The following is a 20,763-nucleotide window of genomic DNA, read 5'->3' as shown; positions in this document are numbered from 1 at the left end:
ATTGTTCTAACTGTCAAGAAGTTTCTCCTTAGTACTAGGTTGCTTCTCTCCTTGACTAGTTTCCATCCGTTGCTTCTTGTCCTGCTTTCAGGCGCTTTGGACAATAGCTTGACTCCCTCTTTTTTGTGGCAGCCCCTGAGATATTGGAACACTGCTATCATGTCACCCCTTACCCTTCTCTTCATTAAACTACACATACCCAATTCCAGCAACCATTTCCTATATGTTTTAGCCTCCAGTCCCCTAATCATCTTTGTTGCTCTTCTCTGTACTCTTTCTAGAATTCCCATTGTAATTCTTTGTTAGCAGTTTAGGTTGTCTTCTCCTCCTTGGCAACATCAGCAAGTAGACATCCCGACCATTTAATCAAAGTATGTACTGAGCAGTATTAATAATCTGAAAGATTCTCAGCTCTTATTCATTAGCACATTGACTGCTGCCTGGCTTTCTGGGTCAAATATTTAGCAGTGTCATCACCAATCATTTTATCTTATCTACCCATGTGGTTCTCTTGGTAAAATACAGGAATAATTTACCTCTACCTCCTCCTCTGCTTTTGACGTTAGTATTTGTCAAGATTTACTAATATTAAATACTAAATCACCAAATACTAATACTAAAATATTACTAAAGTGATCTTCCACTCCATTGTCTATGGAGATTCTCAGTCATCTGGTCATGCTTGTCCCAAAGGTGCTTTTTCAACTGGAGAGACATCTGGACCTTCTTATTTTTCTTTTCTTGTCTTTTTTTGAAGATGTTTCACTTCTCATCCAAGAAGCTTCTTCAGGTCTGACTGGATGCCAAGAAATGGAAGCATTTATATTCCTTGCAGACAGCTAGTCATGTGCATTCTTTTAGGGAGTCATTGAGGCCACCTGGAGGTTTATCTGTGTCCTCAGGGTCACTTGAGTAGTGCAAATAGGTGTGGAGTCTTCTTGGAACTGTTGAAAGGACTGTGCTGCAGATTGGAGATAGATGATGTTGTATCCCTCCCCTTCTATCGAGAGAGGGCTCTTCAATTTTGAAGAAGCTTCTTGGATGAGAAGCGAAAGGTCTTCAAAGAAAAACAAGAAAGTCCAGTTGCCTCTTGAAAAAGCACCTTTGGGACTTCCACTCCATTACAATATAGATGCCTGCTTGCTTTAGCTGGGCAGTTATTCATTCTTGGGTTACCCAGCTGGGAATATATCCTCTCGACATACACTCCCAGGATTCTTTGCTTGTCTTTCTCAGGAGCGCATCACCACCAATACCACCACAATGAAAGTGGCACAGAAAGACATAAGAGACACAAGAATCAGAACTATGATGATGCAGAGATTATAATTGCAGTATTGTAAGCAAGCTTGATCCCGATGAGGCTCAAAGTTGCCTCGGCTTCCATCTTTCCGAGGTCAGTAGAATGAGGACCTAGACTGTTGGGGACAATAGGCTGCCTCTGCAAACCGCTTAGAGAGGGCTGTAAACACAAGCGGTATATAAGTCTAAGTGCTCTTGCTCTTGCTATAAAGGTAGCCATCCACATTAGTTTCTTTTTTCCCTAAAAGGTATGGTTATGATTGATCCTATCAAGGGTAACCTAAATGTGGCTTTGGGGGGTGATATCTATATACATGGATGATGATATCTGATATAAATATAATGTAAATACAATGAATAATATAAATATTAAGATAATTGGTTCTACTTCTAAACAGTTTGTAGGTTTCTGTGGTTTTCTCCAAGCTTTCCATATCAAGCTTTTAAGGGAAGAAAATGCATACTTGATTATTCTTCATTCTCAGTAGAAAGAACATCCCACACGTGGAAAAGTAATGTATCAGGGACAAAAGTAAACTAGTTTTCTCCCTCATATACTACTTCTCTACTTGTACAGATTCTTTGCAAGTAGAGGACTGTCTCTTTTTCCCCTGACTGCTGGACAGAAGGGTAAAAATGAAAAGTGTAGCAAAAAAAAATATTACAAATTGAAATAAGTGTGTGCAATGAGCACGGAGTTGAAATAGCAAACAACAAATTTCACTTTTGCGAGCCATGATACTTTCATAAGCTTCTGTTTCAGGAGATTTTGCCAGATCAAGATCCTTATTCCACATCAGTCTTAGGCTACATTTTCCCCCCAATGGATAGAAATACAGAGATGTCATCTAATAACAAGACCCAGATATTTTTAGTTAATCCTCTCCTGAGATGAAAGCATTAGCATTAAAACCTACATTTTCATCAGACAATTAGACTGAGCCAATCAGTGCACCTACTCATCATCTTCTTAGATGTAACAAAAATAAAGTACACTACTACGGGTCAATAACTGTTCTCTGAACCTTCCTATTCTTACTAGTTTTCCTTATCTTGAAGTTCTGTAATTGAAGGTAGATTATTCACCAAAGATTTCTGCTATTAAGTATACTACTGCCCTCTACTGGATTCCACCAACACTTTTCCATATCAGCAAATCAGTTTATTTAAGAGGCAAAAATCTCACCAAATTTTTACAAGTTCAAAGCAATCTCAGAAAAGGAAAGAAAGAGCATGGAGCCAAAAGAAATCACCATATCTATCTATAAGGGATTGTGGTTCATATGTTGTGATCAGAAATGAGATCCTGCTTGGAATTTGAGCACATCAAAAGGATACTATGTAAAGAAATGTAGAAGCAGAATACATATTAGTGGCATCTTTAAGGATCCATCAAGGACTAAAGCAGAAGACGTGTTATCAGCTCTAGTTCTTTGCTTCTAGAAAGTTTTCTCTCTTAAAGACCTCCAAATAAAAACGGTTCTAAAAATATTGTATCCAATGCAAGGTTTTCTGGCGATTACAAATATAGAGTTGAAGACCACATGGGTCTTCCTGCTAACTGAATCCTTCCCCAGGATAACAGAATATCAGAGTTGGAAGGGACCTTGGAGGTCATCTAGTCCAACCCCCTGCTCAAGCAGGAAACCCTATACCATTTCAGAAAAATGGCTGTCCAGTCTCTTCTTAAAAACTTCCTGTATTGGAGCATCCAGAACTTCTGAAGGCAAATCATTCCACTGATTGATTGTTCTAACTGTCAGGAAATTTCTCCTTAGTTCTAGGTTGCTTCTCTCCTTGATTTGTTTCCATCCACTGAGTATTACCATCCCCAATAAGATCTTGCATTTCAGTGACCTAGCTAGCTCTACATCCACCCAGGTAGTGGTTCTCCTCCCCAAAAGTTAAAGAAGTATCCAGGACTTTCTGGAATTTTTTCCAATCACCTTTCCAGCAGTGGTCACAGAAAACATTTACATTGTCTTGTATATCAGAAAGTAAGGATTCCCTTGGGTAGGCTATCATACTGGATAGCATGTCCTAGTGGGATACTAAAACAGTAAATTCAAACTATACTGGAGGCTGATACATATAAGGATGCCAAAGACCTCTGCCATGGATGTATGTTATCTCAGAATGCCACACTTAAAATGCACTCCTCAGCCCAAGTAACAGCAAAGAGCCTTGGTGGAGCAGTGGGCTAATGCCTCCTTAAGTAACACCAGCTGCCTGCAATTAGTGCAGGTTCGCGTCCCACCAGGCTCAAGGTTGACTCAGACTTCCATCCTTCCGAGGTAGGTAAAATGAGGACCCAGATTGTTGGGGGCAATTAAGCTGACTTTGTAATAATGCCGCTTGTGGGAGGGGGGCGAAAGCCCTAATAAGCAGGCATATACATAGAATGAAGGCTATTGCTAAGCACATTGATTTGTGCTTCTTAGATTGTAAGCCGCCCTGAGTCTTCGGAGAAGGGCAGGATATAAATGGGATTAAAAAAAAAGGAGTTGATCTCCTTCCTCTCATCATTCATGAGAATGAGAATCTCCTGAGGTCAGCCCTTTGTAGAAGGGAAGGTCAAAAATTCCAGGAATGTTCTTAATTGTTGTAGGTAGAATAATGAGATTTTGAAAACATGTCAAGAGTTCCTGTCTGCTTTATCTTATACCAAAGAAAGTCAAGATGGAGTTATTCTGAATTAGCTATTTTGTACTTCATTTTCATTCCCTCTTTCTTAGGAATGAATACTAAAAGCTCCCCCTTGATAAGTCATTCCTTCCTTCTCCATTCCAAAGGCCAGGACTACATTCCTTCACATCTGGCATTCAGAATAGTTCTGAAGAAAAGAAATATTGAAGTAGTTTCAATATTCATATAAAAACACTTCTGAAAAGAAATGCCCAATCATTCCAACTCTTTATAGAGCTAGTTTTGAGAACATTTACTTAAAAATCTATGCTTATAGAATCAAGCAAGTTCAAATGAGCGATAACATACCTATCACCAATGACTATGTTCTCCATAGCTGCTGCAGCTGGAACCCTCCTACAATGACACAGCATTATCACGTGAACTACAACTGATAGGCCCTAGAACAGGGGTTTCAAACTGCCAGCCTGCGGGCTGGATGCGTCAAGCCAAAACCTCGCCCACCCCATTGCTGGCAATGGGAAAAAAGTCACGATACGTCGTGACACATCATGTGACATCGCGGGTTTGACACCCGTGCCCTAGAAGTACTTGCCTATCTTCTTCCTTAACTCAATGGGCCTTATGTCCAGCTAAGAATGCCTAGGATGCAGCCTTAAAAGCCATATGTCATCGAGTTTTGAATTATGTGTGAGAATATCTACTTCTTCCAAATAATCCTCTTAAAATCAGTAGGCAAAGTAAAAAATTGTAAATGAAACCCATGTGAAAATGAAAAGGTTGAGAAAGATGACCATTTTCTTATATGCTCTTAAATGGAAATTAAAAGGCATATGTTTTCATGTTTCTTCCTCATTATTCTTAAAAATAATTAATATGAAGCATTGTGTAGTTGAAAATCAGTTAGACTGATTTTAAGTTAGAGTTGAAGAAAGTTTTAAGAAACTTTATGCTGAGGATACTAAACTAGGTCCATTTTTTTCTTACAGAGAAAGATCCTCCTAATATTAACATAAATTGGCAAAACTGAAAATCATCTAACATTTCTCAGATATTTCACTAGCCAAGGACCCCTTAAAGCCTTCTTCAAATTTTGTTTTAGGTCAGTTTGTTTTGGCTGCTCTTGATATCCAAACAGCAAATTATTTTATAACATGAACCCTTGCTGGGGTTGACCTGATTTTGTTCAATTATTTGAGTGGTGGCCCAGAGTTTTTGGGGGAAGTGGCTGGGTAATGTCACACACAAGTTTATACAACTTTGACTGTCTACTTGGTTCAGTGGTTCATCTCTCTCTCTCTCTCTCTCTCTCTCTCTCTCTCTCTCTCTCTCTCTCTCTCTCTCTCTCTCTCTCTCTCTCTCTCTCTCTCTCTCTCTCTCTCTCTCTCTCGTGTGTGTGTATGTGTTTGAAAGTTTGAAGTTCTCTCATGCCAAAATGGTATTTTCCAATTTTTGCCTTGGAACCCTGAGTTAACTAATTTGTGCTGAAAGGCATTGTCAGCTGTTGGGATTGAACCATAGCCATAGAATCGATAAAAGAAATAGTGTTACAGCTGAATTACAGAGCAGTAATTCCTGGCTCCAGTAGGCTGATTCAATCATAGAAAACTCTTGCAGCATTCCCAAGAATAATCTGAAGAAATTCTAAAGACAAAGGTTAGATTTGGCAACTTGGAATCCTGGCAGAGAGAATGTTTCTCTTCATAGCAACTGCAAGCAGACACAATTCAATCTGTTTCCATTTGTTGGTAAAATTTCTAAAAGGTCTCTCTTCAAATGGGCCGCCAATGCTATTAGAATTACTCATATCATTTCCTTAGTAGATACTTAGAAGTATGATATATCACTATACTCTTTAGTTCCATTTCATTTCAAGGACGATAGATAGCGGAGAACTGTAGCTTGGATGCTTTGAGATTTGGCTATAGGAATTGACAGCAGAACATGTTCCTTTTGGATCTGTCATCAATCATTGCTAAATGTCTGCAGCCAAAGAACAGTTGAAGCAAACGAAAGCATCAATTTTCCTACAAATATTTGCACAAATAATGTATAGCTTTCCTCCAACAGCCAGAACTAAGCTGATGCTTTTTTTATCATTATTATGAAGAGCTTTTCCAGTACATTTTTCAGGCTGTAGCAAGTGCACCCATGGAGGTGAGCAATCCGTAACAACTGAACTGAACTGAATGCAAAATCAATAATAATGAGCAATGCTTCAATATTCTAATTACAGTAATCTTTATGGAAAGTAAGTAAAATAAACGATTTTTCTCTGGCCCTAGAAAACAAAAAAGAAAATCAGGAATGAGAACACAACAACTTCTCATGGTAGAGGGTGGTATAAACTATTCAAGGCTCCTTATAAACCAGTTTCTTCATCAAACAAAAAGCAGAGTTTCCAAAGACAGTTGTAACCTGCAGACAGGCAGAAGAGGTGATATTTCCAATACTGTGGTTGAAAAAAAAATCTTCGATGTCACTTTTCTGCCTTACCCATCAGCAACTCCAGCTTCAAGAAAAATTGGGCAAAGCATTGGAGCAGAAAGAGGGAACACAAACATAGAATCTAGATTTTTCAGCCTGGTAGACAAGATCATGAAGAGGATTCAGTTAACATTTCCATGTGCAAGATAGATTGCATATGTGCTACCAAGTCTTAATATCTTGTTATTTTGAGATTGCAAACTCCCAGAAATTATATTCTAGTGTAGTCTTCATACAGTTTAAAAAAAAAACCCTCTCTCAGCTTTCTTGAGAAAAACTTATGAGTCCTGGCCTCTTGTGCAGATGATCCAACCCTGCCCTCTTTTCACCATTCCCCTTCCTTGCCACACCCCACCACCAAAAAAAACCCCCTTGATTGCAGCTCTTGGTTGCCAAAGATTGCCCACCCCTGTTTTAGCAGAAGGTTTACATCCAAAAGTCAGAGCGCTTCGTTTGTGTCCTGAAGTAAACTAGAGAATTTTCTCTGGGCGCCTGTATAAGGAACACAGGTGGGATCAGAAGAATGCATCAATCATAATGAAGCATTAATGCATACCTGAAGTCAACTGGGGGATGAGGTAGTGATTAAGAAATGGAACAACAATTCAATCGTAATGCACCTGTAATATTTTGGAAGCCAGAGAACAGGTGATCTATATTAGTTAATATTTAGGACAGGATATAAGATATCTATTTTTAGAATATATAGAATCTTGTGTTGAGCTTTTTCTACCCCAAAATATTGAAATATCTAAAACTGTGTTTCCTCATTATTTTTATTTCTCTATGAAAGAAGCTTGTTTTTTTCTTTTCTCAGAGAGCCTTAAAATTTGTCATTTTGTTTTTCTTTTACATTATTCATAGAGCCCTGCTGGCGCAGTGATTAAAGTGCAGTATTGTAGGCAAACTCTGCCCATAGCCTGAAGTTCGATCCTGACAGGATGTCCGTTCTTCTGAGTTTCGTAAAAGGTGGACCCACATTGGGGGGGGGGAGAATATGTAAATAATGCTCTACATTATCAACTCCCCAGAGAGTGCTGCAAAGTGCTATGGGTAGTATATAAGTCTAAGTGCTATTGTTATTGCTAAATGCTACTGCTATCCAGAATAGAATAGAATAGAATAGAATAGAATAGAATAGAATAGAATAGAATAGAATAGAATAGAATAGAATAGAATAGAATAGAATAGAATAGAATAGAATAGAATAGAATAGAATAGAAGCTGGAAGGGACCTGGGAGGTCTTCTAGTCCAGCCCCCTGTTCAAGCAGGAGAACCTATACCATTGTCAGGACCCACCCCAATTTAGATTACTGCAATGCTCTATACATGGGGCTGCCCTTGAGGACCACTCGGAGGCTCCAACTGGTACAGAATGCAGCTGCGAGAGTTGTATTGGGAGCCTCCCGATACTCCCATGTTACACCTCTACTCCGTGAGCTGCATTGGCTCCCAGTTATCCTCCGGGTGAGATTCAAGGTGCTTCTAATGGTTTTCAAAGCCCTACATGGCATGGGTCCGTAGTACCTTGGGAATCACCTGCTGCCGGCATCAACTTCCCTCCGCCCGGTACGCTCCCACAGAGAGGGCCTCCTAAGGGTGCCACCGTTCGGAGAATGCCGCTTGATGGCTCCCAGGGGGAGAGCGTTCTCTGTGGGCGCGCCTGACCTATGGAACCATTTACCGGTTGAGCTCCGGATGGCTCCCGACCTTCGCTCCTTCCGACGCGATCTAAAAACATATCTATTTAAGCAATCCGGTCTGGTCTGACGGGTTTAATTTTAATTGTGGTTTTAACTTATCTTACATTTGGGCAGTAGGGCTTAATTTATTCTCAATTTTCTGTATTTATGCATTTTGACATTTATGTCACTGTTCACCGCCCTGAGTCCTTAGGGAGAAGGGCGGTATACAAATCAAATAAATAAATAAATAAATAAATAAATAAATAAATAAATAAATAAATAAATAAATAAATAAATAAATAAATAAATAAATAAATAAATAAATATCTTAGGAAATAAGGACTGTTGGAGCTGAATTGTCCAAAAGGGAAAAAAAATACTAAGAATAAGATTGGTTGTGGAGATATGAGACAGGATCTGGTCTTGAGTCACATTTCAAATCTATATAAGCATTCCCGGTTCAACCCACTCCCCTCAAAACTCAATTTGGTTAGTATCCCATCAGTTTGGTTGTCATGTCCTTCCGTGGGAAGAAAGGAACTTCATGCATTCCTTTGTTGATTGCCTTCTTCCTACAGCCCCAACAGACAGATCACTTCCCCCCACTTTGTTCCCCCAGATCAACGGTTCTTTGAAAGCAGCTACAGATAGACTGAATAAACAATACCCCCTCCTTCTACCAGTATGGCAGAATCCCAGTAGGCACAATATTTTAACCATACATTTATGAATGTGATATCCAGGGCTTTTTTTCTCATAGATTACTCAGAACGGAGTTCCGGCACCTTTTTTGGATGGAACCTTGTAGAGTAGGCAAGGCAGGATGTATGACATGTGTGAGTTCCGGCACCTTTTTCTTTTACAAAAAAAGCACTGGTGATATCAATGGATTCTGACAATCTGCTCTCCTTTCAAAAGAAGGATAGGTCCATCTGCGGGAAGAAGAAAAGAGAAAAAATATATATAAATGTTAACCCGGTTTGTTTGGATATTCTGTATGAAATCTCTTGAGCACCTTTGGTGCTCTAACGTGGTGTTTATTAACCCACTCATTTTCCGAGGAAGGGAGGTGTTTCCATGCCACTAAATATTGGATCTTTCTGTGGTGTTTTCTGGAATCCAAGATTTCTTTCACCTCAAAATGTTGTTCTCCCTCCACCATGATTGGGGGTGGGGGTGGTGTGGGTTCTTGTTCGTAGGGGTGACTGTTGTTCTCTTTATTAGACTGCAGTGAAAGGTTGGGTGTATCCATCTAAGGGTTTTGGGTAGTTCTAATTCAACTGTCACTGGATTTATGATCCTTTTAATTGGAAAAGGACCAATATATTTTGGACCTAGTTTCTTACAGGGTTGGAGTGATTTGAGGTATTTTGTGGATAAATAAACCATCTCTCCTACCCTGAAAGTTGTGGGATTGGTTCTTTTTTTGTCTGCCTGTGTCTTGTATGCTTTTCTAGCTGCTTGTAAAGCTTCCTGAACTATTGGCCAGGTGTTTTGTAATTGAGCAATCCATTCCTTCAGCTCGGGAATGACCGGCTCCTTTGGGGTTAGTTCTGGTATTGGGTTAAAGCTCTGACCCGTAGCTACTTGAAAAGGAGTGTAACCTGTGCTAGAGTGGACTGCATTATTATATGCTACTTCTGCGAAAGGCAGTAGGTCCGTCCAATTTGACTGCTGGAAATTAAGAAAGCATCTTTTTTTTATTAAAGAGTTTTACAAAAACAGGATTTTACAATATATCCCCAAATCCCCCCCCACCCCAAACCCGCCCACTTTCCCCCCCCCCACTTCCCAGAGCTAAATACAGGATTATGGTTATAATAATCATATTCTAAATAAAAATTATGCGTAATATACAATTAACCAAATTCATAATGTGCTTTAACTCCCCTTTAACATAACTACATACAAAGTACCAATAACAATATCCCTCTAAAATCTACTCATAAGCTAAATGGAACTTTTTAGTCCCATATTTATTCTGAATATAATCTATCCATCTCCTCCAAACTGAAATATATCTTTCCTGTGAATGATCTTTCAAGTAAGCGGAAATCTTAGACATTTCTGCAAGATTCGAAACTTTAAACACCCATTCTTCTATAGTAGGCAAACTATCCTTCTTCCAATATTGTCCCATCAGTAACCGTGTGCTGTTATCATATTCAACATCAAATTGGTTTCTTTAACATCACAATCTACATCAATAACCAATAAAAACAATTGCGGAGAAAACTTTATCTTTCTCTTAAAAATCTTTTGAATGTTCCACCAAATTTTAATCCAAAAAGCTTTTATATTTCTACAAGTCCACCACATATGAAAATAAGTGGCTTCTAAACTACCACATCTCCAACATTTAGACTGTAAATTAGGATACATGTTAGACAACTTCTTGGGATCCAGATGCCATCTATAAAACATTTTATAAAAATTTTGTCTTAAGTTTTGAGCCTGAGTAAATTTAACATTTCTGACCCAAATTATCTCCCAAGTGTCCAACGAAATTGGTTCCTGAATATTTTGTGCCCACTTTATCATACAATCTTTAACTAATTCCGTTTCCGAATCCAATTCAATTAAAGCATTATATATCCTCTTTATATGTGCACAATTTAGATCTCTAATTTGTTTTACTAAATTTTGATCTATAATTGTGATGCCAACCTTTTGATCTAACTTCCACCTAGCTTTCAATTGGGTATATTGAAACCAAGAGTAACTTATGTTTTCTTGTCTTAACTCCTCTAATGATTTAAGTTGCCAATCATTCCCTTGCAATCTAAGTAATTCCTTATAAGAAACCATATCCAAACTCACTCCCATAGATACGCCCTCTATCGCGTGTCCAGGAATTCCCCAAATCGGTATTTTATAATTAAACTTATAATAATACTTTTTCCAGACACGCAATAAAGCACTTCTAAGAATATGGGATACATAAAATGCTTGTAGTTATTTTATTAAGAGTCACAGACAGATCACTTCCCCCCCTTTGTTCCCCCAGATCAAAGGTTCTTTGAAAGCAGCTACAGATAGACAATCCCCCTCCTCCTTCTACCAGTATGGCAGAATCCCAGTAGGCACAGTATTTTAACCATACATTTATGAATGTGATATCAATGGATTCTGACAACCATTTCAGACAAGTGACTGTCCAATCTTTTCTTTAAAACCTCCAGTGATGAAGCACCCACAACTTCTGAAGGCAAGCTGTTCCACTGGTTAATTGTCCTAACTGTTAGGAAGTTTCTCCTTAATTCCAGGTTGCTTCCCTCTTTGATTCAGTTTCCAACCATTGTTTCTCGTCCTTCCCTCTGGTGCTCTGGTGTGGAAGGGCCCTCTGTTGTTGCTTTCTATTCTATATGTTCCCATCAAACTGCCGATTCCTGACTATCCGTGCTTTTCAATCTGAAAAAAGCCATCTCATAATGCCTCTCCCTAACATTTAATGGACGTTTGTGAAGTCAAGGATTCTTCAGGTTGCTGGAGAAAGTACCAGTTCATAGACAACTCATACAGGTAGTCCTCAACCTACAACTATTCATTTAGTGACTGTTCAAAGTTACAATGACACTGACAAAAAATGGCTTATGACCATTTTTCACAGTTACGATGGTTGCAGCATCCCTGTGGGCACATGATCAAAATTTAGATACTTGACAACTGGTTTATATGTATGACAGTTGCAGTATTCTGGGATTATGTGATTCACTTTTGCAACCTTCTGACAAGCAAAATCAATGGGGAAGCCAGATCCACTTAACAACCCATGACACAATGGCAAGAAAATGCCACTTAACAACTGTCTTGCTTAGCAACAGAAATTTTGGTCTCAATTGTGGTTGTTAGTTGAGAACTACTTGTATGGCTAGTAACTATAGACCCTTCCCATGAGAAGTTAACCAGAATGTTCTTGATCACTGAGACAGAAGGTTTTTTTTCATTCAAAAGAAGAAAAAAATAATAAAAACATAAAAAGTAAAAACAAATTGTTCATTTGGTCTAGCAATATCCCAAATGAGGCTCTGGTTTGTGTCTCTACGTTCTGAACTGAAAAGGTGAATGGAATCATCAGATGCAATTGGACTTTTCAATACTTTGAACTGAAGTATCAAACTGAATCAATTGAAATTTCCAAACTGATGAAAATAATAACATTGGATCAATAACTGAAACTGATTCAATAATTCAATGACACCCAACATTGGGTGAAAACTTTGCTCATATAGTCCCTGTTCATGTACTAGGATTTTTAGATAAGACATTCACTTTATGGGATTTTGTAGATGTTTTACCTTGTCCTTAGATTAGAGAGATTTTGCATTTATGCATTGTTATTTAGAAGTGGCATCAATTTCTTAAAAGAAAATAGCCACTTCTAAGAGGAATTTTGAAATCCACACATAAGCAACATATAACTACATGTATAAAATCCGCAACAATATTCCAATATTCCAATACTTTCATCAACCCAATAGTTCCTTTTTAATAATGAGAAACATAACAGAAGTTTGGCTTAACTTGCAAATGGCTGAGCAGTTCTGTATCTCCAAGAGAACATGGTTATGTGCTCACCTGGATAACTGATGCAGCAACCTATTTTTTTAACATCTGGAAAATAAATGGAATTTGTCAAGATGCCATGATAGCAATGAAACTCAACAGATCTATCACTTTGAGTCCTGTGTATTGTTGTTTATTCAAGATTTTCTCCTGTCAAAACAAAGAGTCCCTACTATGGATTTAATGGAATAGATTTATCGATAGGGGGTGAAATTTCTAAGTAAATAATGATGTAACCCTCAAGTGGGTAGTTATATGAATACAATTTCCAGCCACAGAGTTTATAGTTTTTTGGATTCTAACTCTTTCACTCCTACAATGAATGTGTGTGGCTCTGATTCCGGCACTAACTTGAATGAATCTTAACTTACAGCTCTATTTTTCTTTCTTTTTAATGCCTGACATACTACTGGGAAGAATAAAATCTTGCTAACAAGGGGAAAAGACTGGAATGGAACAGGCAGCATGTATGGGCTTTATTGCATGGTTCTTTTGAATTCATTAAGAATTTTCTTTATCATTTCTAAGAAGGCTGCTCTGTTTTCTGCTGAATGAAAATCTAGATACCTGAATTTCTTTGGAACTTGGTGTGCCATCCAGTGACATTAGTAGATCAATAGCTTTGTACCATATAGTAACAGCCTTGTTAATTCTCTAGAGTCCTTTTTCCACTATGTTTTCAAAATGGACTGTGATATATACTGTGTGTGTGTGTGTCTGTGTGTCTGTGTCTGTGTCTCTCTGTGTGTGTGAATGTCATCCTATCCTATCCTATCCTATCCTATCCTATCCTATCCTATCCTATCCTATCCTATCCTATCCTATCCTATCCTATCCTATCCTATCATCTTATCTTTTTTATAGATAGAAATGAAGAAAAATGGATAGGAACAGACAGAAATCAAAGACAGCTGAAGGAGCAGGACTCTCTTGCTTTTTTGCAAGCACTATGATAATCTAAACAGCCTCCTAAAAATGCCACCCTCCAAGAAAGACATATAACCAGCCAGATAGTTTCTTATAAATGTAATACGGGACAGTGCAATTATAAAAACAAATTAAATAACTATTTTCTGACTTAAAACTGCTGCCTGGGGTGGATGCTTCCTTACATATAATGTTAAACTGCCTAATTAGGGAAATTGTAACCATAAGAACTCATAAATGCTTTGGATTTTAGAGTTTCAAAACATTTTATTTCAATTATAGTCATAGAGGGTAGAACTGGCCATGAGTGAAATATTCACAGGAGATTAATTTTGATCCATTTTATATCAATCAAGGAGGAGCCATGGAATGAAAAAGTAGGGTGTTTTGCTGTGACAGTGCAACTGTCTTGAGGTTTGGCTCAATGTTAATTTACAACAGCCATATGGTAAAAAATAATAATATAAATATAAGCTATTGTAAGAGGAGCTGATACTTTTGCTTGAGGAAAGCCAATCTCAAGAGATTATAATAAGAAGATTATAAAAATGACATTGCTCCACTTTTCCTGAATATGTGATAAGTGGAACAAAACAAATCTACCAATTTTTCTGCCTGTTTGTTTTCCTACCATACCACATCATAAGGGAAAATGAAGTGTGCATGTATTTGCATTTGTGTGTGCATGTTTATTTGAGGTTTAAGTTGCCTTTTCATGCAACAGTATAATTGGTAAACTATGCAAAACCTCCTTGCAGGCTTAATTTTATAGTCTCAGGAAATGCTAATATTTTCCAAATGCTACAGCTAGCATCATCTTTCTCAGTTAGCTAAAGTTGTCTGTTGTATTGGCCACTCACCAGATTAATGGGGTCTTCCTGAGCACATGGAAATGCTCATTTTTTTCCCCAGTTCTCCAAAGGCTAATAAAACATTTGTCATTGATCCAGTGTCTCTTGTGAGGCTGACATAGGCCAAACTTCTCACAGTGTTATAAAGGCTGATATTTTAAGAGCTCTACAAATGCAAGACCAAAGGTCCTTTGACTGACTCTTGAGCACAGCATGCATTATTGAACATATGGTGTCAAATGTGATTTTTTTTTAAAAAGGAAATTTGCCAGAAAGTTAAGCATCCCTTTAAAGTAACCTGTGGCTATCTGTGGTAGTAACCAGCATTGTGTTTGCAACTGCCATTACATCCTACTCAGCTGTTGTTTCTACCCACCTGTCAATATTAAACAGCAAGAATTAAATAAAGAAGAGCAAGGAAATCACTCTTTGAATTTCAGCATTAGCCTTGTCTGTCTGATTGTTAAATTAAGTAAAATTAATGCTAATAATTAATGCTAATAAATAATCTATTATTATTGTTTATTATTAGATATACTAGTTTTAATGCTTGTAGGCTGCCCAGAGTAATATCTCCATGAGATGGGTGACACATTAATTAATTAATCTGTATTATCTTACCTTTTTAAAAATTATTTTTGTATGGCCCTGTTCCTTTCTGAAGTATGGCTCTCATTATTAAAAAGGCTGGAATGATCCTTGTCTCAAGAAAATGTCTGTAAGCCCTTCATAAAGATTGCTTCTCTCATGGCAAAATTAGCCACTGGGAGGGAAAAAACACCAACCTCAATCCACTTTCTAGCTTATAAATAATTCTATTCTGCTTCCATCTTGTTTGTCCAATATATAAAATTACTTCCTAACCACTATGTATTTAGATGTATCTCATCTAAGTACCGTTCTCTCAGGTGCTGTCATCCACCTTCTACCATTTATTAATGGTATCATGAACATGTTTCTCAAAATATGGATAAAAATGACAAACAAAACGGAAAAGGGCCTCCATCTTCCTTCAAATAATCGATAGGAAGTCCCCACCTTCCAAAATACTTTCTATCCAAGCAGAATTAGTTCCAAAAAATTGGGGCAAGGGAGATTCACCTTCCTCTTGTTTAAAAACCTTCAACTTGTTCTTCTTAACAATCAGGACAAAAGACATCACAGCTATAAAAGAAAGCTGGACATAGAACTGCATAGCTGCAGATTGATCAATAGCATCTGAAAGGGAATGACAGAATAACAGAACGGACCTTGGAGGTCTTCTAGGTCAGCTGCCTGCACAATCAAGGTCCCATAAATAAACTGTCCCTGTGCTGTGCATGGCTTTAAAGGTGATAAGAAGCACCTTGAAATGTACCAGAAAGAAAAGTGGAAGCCTGTACAGATCCTGCAACAGAGGTGTGACATGGCAAACCTGAAGGCGGCTTTCGCTGCATGTTCTGCCACCTTCTGGACCAGTTGTAACTTCCAGGTGTTCTTCAAAGGTAGCTTCATGTAAAGTGCATTGCAACCAGGAACTGACTAAGGGGTGAGTGACCATAAGCAAAGCACTACAATACAGGAAAGGGCACAGCTGGTGGAGAAGATGAATAGCCATAGCAATAGCACCTAGACTTATGCCCTGCTTCATTGTGCTTTACAGCCCCCTCTAAACGATTTACAGAGTCATCATCTTGCCCCCAACAATCTGGGTTATCATTTTACCGACCTTAGAAGGCTGGAAGGCTGAGTCAACCTGGATCAAACTCTTGGCAGTGGGTAGAGTTAGCCTGCAATACTGGATTCTAACCACTGCACCAGCATGGCTCCTTATGGAAAGCACCCATCTCCTGTCACAACTGCCACTTTCTCCTTGAACAAGAACCATAAGTCTACAAATATCCTCCCCAAGTTGCACATCAGCTCAGTCTGGAGCAGTGCTATCCCTCTACAGTCAAAGATGACCCAAGAGACGAGGCCAAAACCCCCAAATCATCTTGGCAGGGTTGAGTTGGGTGTTTCCTCTGGTGTTCTATGTCAAGACAGGACATTGGAGCCTTTATTTATGCCAATACGTTTGGAAAAGAAAACAGACAGAGATAAAGACCAGCTATGTATATGAGAAAGAAAGAAAGAAAGAAAAAAAGAAAGAAAGAAAGAAGAAAGAAAGAAAGAAAGAAAGAAAGAAAGAAAGAAAGAAAGAAAGAAAGAAAGAAAGAAAGAAAGAAAGAAAGAAAGAAAGAAAGAAAGAAAGAAAGAAAGAAAGAAAGAAAGAAAGAAAGAAAGAAAGAAAGAAAGAAAGAAAGAAAGAAAGAAAGAAAGAAAGAAAGAAAGAAAGAAAGAAAGAAAGAAAGAAAGAATGTAAGTTAGTTTGTGGTTATTATTTTATAAAAAGAAAATCATCCAGACATGTTTGATTCCCACCTTTAACTACACATTTGTTTCCTAAACAGAAATATGATTTAGTTTAAATAGTAATTATGATGCAATGGAAGATGAAACCCAGCATTCAACGTTGATAGTATTCTTAGCTCATGCTGGGCATAGATTCAGTATATAGACTGAGGCAAGAGACAAGGAGGTTAATGATGGACTACTTTGTGATCCAAAATGTCTGCATTTGCATCATTCTTTCAAAAAAGAATACATATGTAAGGATGAACTACATTTGTCCACATTTTTGTGCTCTGAAAGTCCTTCCAGTTTTCACTGTAGCTCTAATTGACTGTACATAATGACATCCTGTTGTAATGAAGTCCAAAGGAAAGTTCCTGACCTCTGTAACCTGCTCAGATGATGTGATTATGGAATAACATTACAATTTATATGGAAGGCATTAAGACCTACGTCTCATTTATGAAAATACTTTTTAAGGAAATAACCAGATGGCACTTGCTTGGGGTCCTGATGCTGTACTTCAGTTGTTGTTGTTGTTAGCTGCGAAGTCGTGTCCGACCCATCGCGACCCTACTTAAAAACTCTCCCCTCTTCTTGGCAAAGCCAAAAAAAAAAAAAACACAAGTCAACACACAAACACATGCGCACACACACGCACACACAAAATCAGTGAGTCAGAAATAATGTGTCAAGCTTAGCATAGAAAGCATCTGGAAAATCATGAATACAACTTAATTTTGAAAAATGGAGTAGGAAATTAGATATATTGTGACCAGTCATGGTTAGTGTCTAGGTGAAATTCTAGATTCTAGCAGAATGTGGGAGGTTATTGGCTTTCTAGAAATTTTCTTTCTTTCTTTCTTTCTTTCTTTCTTTCTTTCTTTCTTTCTTTCTTTCTTTCTTTCTTTCTTTCTTTCTTTCTTTCTTTCTTTCTTCTTCTTCTTCTTCTTCTTCTTCTTCTTCTTCTCTCCTCCTCCTCCTCCTCCTCCTCCTCCTCCTCCTCCTCCCCTTCCCCCTTCCCCTGGCTTTTATTTATTTATTTATTTATTTATTTATTTATTTATTTATTTATTTAATTTCTATACCGCCCTTCTCCCGAAGGACTCAGGGCGGTGTACATGGCAATGAGGAAATTAGCACTGTTTATTTGGCAACAGCGTTCCGTGCGCCTTTGGCATCTAGTCATGCCGGCCACATGACCATGGAGACGTCCTTGGACAAGCGCTGGCTCTTCGGCTTTGAAACGGAGATGAGCACCGGCCCTTAGAGTTGGAAATGACTAGCACGCATGTGCGGGGGAAACTTTACCTTTACCTTATTTGGCACAAAGTGTTTTCCACTTATTGCATGATTAAAAGAAACTACTTATCAACATTAATAGGTAGAAAAAGTAAGAGCCATAGTATAGGAGAGGGTCTATGTTTGTTTAACCTAAGAGTTAAACATGATTATTGAATTTGCTTGGATATACTGCTATTGTGGATAGGCTGTGCTCTTTACGTTTACTCTATAAAAGTCAAGAGTCCAACAAATAAATCAGTAATATAGTGCACAATATCAACAAGACATTAATAATAGGCTAGAAAGTGTCTTCAAAGTCTTCAAAGAAGTAGTGATCAGGTTCACTATCTATAACAGCGAGCAACCAAACCAATCTTATTTTTTTTCCTAGAGATTTCAGGTGGGAAGTGGGAATATAAGCTCTGTGTACCAAGGATACTAAAAAGGAATGATGGATTAGGGTTTGCGTTCCTGATATAGCAGCAGCATGTACATAAATACCGAAGCAACTTGCAGAGGAAATATTAAGTTTCCTTTCATCAGTATTGAAAGTAATACATCAAATCCTGCTAGTGTCAGTGGTCTTCTATGTATAACTTCAATAATGATGTAGAAATTCAATGTTGGTCCTTGAGGAAGTTCTAAGAATTTTAGCCCAATCACTCTATATACTGTATTTAAGTCAAGGATTTTGTACCTGAGGTCTTTCGAGAAAGAAATGACAGACTGAAGAAAACTTCATGAAAAATTAAGCTAACGACTGCAGCAGACTGAAGAGCCAATGAGTAGATCAATTCCTAGATGCTTCCTCTCTTGACAAGAAGAGGACCAGAGATCACCCCAAAATGTTCCATTATAGCTGTTCCTCATGAGGAATCAGCAAGACAGCAGTATTCAGTGATTTAAAGTTCTAGGTGATAAGGGAATAGCCATCTTGCTCGAACCATGGTCAGTGCCTTTAAAGGACACTAAAATTGCATTCTTCCTTTTCAAAACACTTTTAGAAATTGCTTGTTAACTACCTTTTAACTGTAGGAACCTTTGGATCAACAATCCTTAGCAAAATAAGTTTAAATTTAAAAAAAATAAAAAATAAAAAGAAACTTAAAAAAAAATAAACAGCAAAAGGGGGATTAAAACCTTGGTTTTAGAAAGTTTCAAAAGGACTGAGTCCAAATAAATTTGAAATAATATTTTAGAATAAATTATAAAGAACTATTCCTGTAGAAAAATGCTTTTGCTTTGATTTTTTTTAAAAAAAACCTAAGTTTGCATTAGTTTTTACAGTTGCAATTGCAACCTTTAATATTTTTTTTTGAAAAAGAAAAAGTATTTCTCGCTTGATTTTTTTGTATCTGTTGAGACCAAGTGATATTAAGATTGGAGCAGGAAGATCACAAAAAGTCAATAACAGTATTTTATTTTTCCAGCCATAAATAAACATCTTCAAAAGTTAGCTGATCCACCAACTCACTACTCCAAAGAGTGCATTAGCCAATATTTTGGGGCAGTAATTTGTAATAGTACAGGAATAGTCACAAGGATATAAATGCCAAGACAAATGTAGCCTTGTAAAGACTGCCTTTTTTTTGGAGAAAAGGATTGTGTCCAAAGTCAAATGTAAATTCATAGATGCCTTAGTTGCACCTAGTTATGCACAGTGTCTCCCTTTAGCATTAATTAAGCTTGATAAAAAGGACATCAGAAGTTATGGATCTATTATCAATTTTACTAGCAAGTCATTTCTGTGTTTAAAGAAACCTAAACATGGGGTCCTCTAATTTAAATCAAGGACACTATTAATGTAGATTGCCTGGTGCTTAATTTATCTCATTTCCTTGTAAATTATTATCCTACTTTACATCCCAAAATCCAAGGCAACTTACATAAGAATATTCCCTGACAATCCATGCAACTTGTAGAGTAGGTTGGGCTGGAAAAACAAGTGTGCTCTAAGGATGCTGCAGGATACGTCTATCCTCTGTCCTGTGATCGCATTTGCACAAATAGGCCAGTCCTGTTTCAGAAATACTCTCAAGAAACTTTGAAATCAGTCTAAGAACTCTAAAGTACAATATCTGATTGAGATATTTGTGTGTAACTGGTGCCCACTTTATTAGATATACAAAGTGTTCTAGAACAGCTGTCCCCAACTTTCTGGTTTGGCAGTCCAGGGGATGGGGAGAGGGGATAGTTCTGCATGAGTGGCAGCATACAGTTCCATTTGCTTAAAGCATGCACGCTCACTGTTCACACAAATGGAACTTTGTGTGCCAGCATGAGCACCCGCTTCTCATGCCAGCCCCTGCCCGCTGCTCAAGCAGCCCAGTTCCGAACAGGCCCATTAATGGGCTGTGGCCTGGGAGTTGGGGACCCCTGTTCTAGAAGAAATATGAAGGAATAGGCAGCATGCAACTGTTCCATATTAATCAATCAATCAATATTATATATAGCCTCCTCCTACCTGCATTTCTCAAATCCTAAAAATCTGGTTCTGGGCACATATTTAGGTTCCCAAGTGAAGGGACCCGACTTCTGGCTATGTTAGTGATGGCAGATTATAGTATTTGTTAAGCTGCTATGAATTTTTCTAATGTGTTGTAATTGTTTTTATTTTATTTAAATATTGTTCTCCACCCAG

This window comes from Vipera berus (assembly GCF_964194415.1).
Source record: "Vipera berus genome assembly, chromosome: 3".
In the NCBI taxonomy this organism is placed as follows: Eukaryota; Metazoa; Chordata; class Lepidosauria; order Squamata; family Viperidae; genus Vipera; species Vipera berus.
Note: the sequence above shows the minus strand (reverse complement) of the source record.